The sequence below is a fragment of the Dermacentor silvarum genome, chromosome 8, assembly GCF_013339745.2.
Source record: "Dermacentor silvarum isolate Dsil-2018 chromosome 8, BIME_Dsil_1.4, whole genome shotgun sequence".
NCBI lineage: Eukaryota > Metazoa > Arthropoda > Arachnida > Ixodida > Ixodidae > Dermacentor > Dermacentor silvarum.
The window spans coordinates 49,709-52,627 of NC_051161.1; positions in this window are offsets into that span (position 1 = coordinate 49,709).

Sequence of the window (2,919 nt, forward strand, 5' to 3'; positions counted from 1 at the left end):
GCTCTCCGTGATAGCGCGCGTCCCCGCACGCTTCCGCTGGGGCATACGGCGCGCGGCGAAGATTTTATCTATACGGAACCTCACGCGCGACGGCGACGACGCCAGAAATCCGGTTGAAGTGTCCATATAATTGCTATCGCAATAAATGCCCCCCCCCCCGCTCCCTCCGCGCTCGCTTCCCGCTTCCTTGCTTGCGCGTGGAAGATTGATTGCGTTCGCTCTCCGTGACAGCGTGCGTCCCCGCACGCTTCCGCTCGGGCATACGGCGCGCGGCGAAGATTTTATCTATACGGAACCTCACGGCGACGGCGACGGCAGAAATCCGGTGAAAGTGTCCATATAATTGCTATCGCAATAAAATGTAATGCACAGAGGTTGTGCGAGAAAAACTGGGTGTCCGCCAGCGTCCGCGTAGCGAACGCGCGCTCGCTAGCAGACGACGCGCATGACAACGACAGCAAAATTGAAGACGTCGCGTTGTATAATCTATGCCTCAAATATATATGTTTGGCAAAATGGTGTAAACATAAATTGCAATTGAAATAAAGCACTATTTTAAGAGCGTACTATGCGCAATCGGCCTCGGCGCCCGCAGCGAAAGTACGTTGAATATGCCGCGGAGCGCGTCTCCGCCCCAATCCAGTTCGCTCGCAGCGCCCTCGCACTATTTTTCCACACGCGGCGCCTCAACGGCAGAAGCGCCGTTCGGCCCACTCGACCATTGTCTAGTACACTCTAGAGTGGAGTGACCTAGAATTGGAGTGGTCGAGACAATGGTCGACTGGGCCGAACGGCGCTCTGCCGCTGAGGCGCCGCGTGTGGAAAAAAATTTGTCGCAGTTTCACCTGAAAGGTGAAGCATCAATTGCGATAGCAAACTTGTAGAGAGCTATACGGAGTAATGATATTAGCTTTATCAGCTGTATAAACTTGGACGTGCAGCAGCATCGGCAACACGCAGAACTGTTGTCGACGCCATCCGCGTTTTGCCCGCGTTCGCTAAAATGCGTGCGGCGTTGGTGACTGTTGCCGGAGCCTCTGATATAAATAGGCACTGCGTGCCGCAGCTAAACGTCGCCTCCCTTCCCTCCCCCTCCCCCACGGCCTCTCGCTCGTCGGAAGAAGGCGCGTTTGCTCTACATACATGGTGATTGTGAAGGAGAACAGAGACGCCTACTTCTGCAGCCCTTAAGCGAGCACGGCGCAGAACGCGCGTTTGTTCTCCGCCGTGCGTTCACTCCCCGTGAAAGACGCGCCCCTCGCGCCCTTTCACTCGCACATACAGCGGTCGGTGCGCGGCGACGATTTCTTCTCCAAATGACGTCATACGGAACCTCACGGCGACGGCGACGGCAGAAATCTGCTTTTGAGTGTCCATATAATTGCTATCGCAATAAAAATGTCACAGTTTCGCCCTAAGGGCGAAGCAATGAATGCGATAGCAACACAGCAATGTCATACGAAGTAAGGTGAGCCGCTTTGGTAGCAATATGAATTGTAGTAAACATGAGCTGATTAAGTAAGCAGGTGTGCTGCGACGTAAGTAGACCGACATGAAGAGAGACTCGATGACCACGAGAAGGCGCGTGTGAAACGGTGGTGTTGATGAGAAGCGCTTCCCGTGGGCAGCGCGTGCGAAGGGACACACCTGTAGCGTTGCACTGCCGATCCGGGCAGCATTGCATGTGTAGCGTGCGTGGGAAAATGTGGCCCGACTATTACTAAAACAAGCGTGGTGTGAGCGCGCACAAACAAACATGAATAGATCACATGAGTGACTGCAGACAACGACCGTCAAAACTCTGGCAGCAAGCGGATACGCCGCAGCGGCGAAGGTACGTGCGGTCTATCGCTTCAACGGAAACTGAGCGGCGAATGCATGGCGCTAAAGGTCAGAGCCGTGTGGAGATAAGAGACGGTGCGAGCGAGCGACGAGCGCGGTTGTTGGCAGAGTGGAAGTGCCCCCCCCCCCCCCCCCCCCCGCTCCCTCCGGCGCTGGCTTCCCGCTTCCTTGCTTGCGCGTGGGAGATTGAGTGCGTTCGCTCTCCGTGATAGCGCGCGTCCCCGCACGCTTCCGCTCGGGCATACGGCGCGCGGCGAAGATTTTATCTATACGGAACCTCACGGCGACGACGACGGCGACGCCGACGCAGAAATCCGGTTTAAGTGTCCGTATTATTGCTATCGCATAAAATAGTGCGAGGGCGCTGTGAGCGAACTAGATTGGGCGAGACGCGCTCCGCGGCATATTCAAACGTACTTTCGCTGCGGGCGCCGAGGCCGATTGCGCATAGTACGCTTTTAAAATAGCGCTTTATCACTACAACTTTATGTTTACACAATTTTGCAAACATATATATTTGAGGCATAGATTATACAACGCGACGTCTTGAATTTTGCTGTCGTTGTCAAGCGCGTCGTCTTCTAGCGAGCGCGTGGACGCTGGTGGACGCCCAGTTTTTCTCGCAGAACCTCGGTGCAGTACATTTTTTAAATGGGTTAGTTGCTTCGGTGCGCCCAAGACTCTTGACGGCCAGTCCAAATGTAGTTTTAGCCAGTGAACTGAGGTTTTTACCACTGTCCTCTAAAAGTAACTGGTATCCGCACCATGAAGGCTACGTAAGAAAATTTTATTATTGATATCGTGTCATTTTACACGCTCTTCTTGTTGGTGGATATTGATCAGGGGGAATGATTGAAGAAAACAATACTAGAGTGAAATAACCAGGTTAGTAACTGCGTGCGCGATGACCAATGTATTTCTAGGTAATGAAATCAAAGGGTACATAGACATATTTATTTACGATATATATATATATATATATATATATAATACGCTTATTAGTAAATACTGGAAATAAAACTCTCATTCGCAGCAATAATAGTCATAGCAGGCAAAACACACACACGCATATTATAT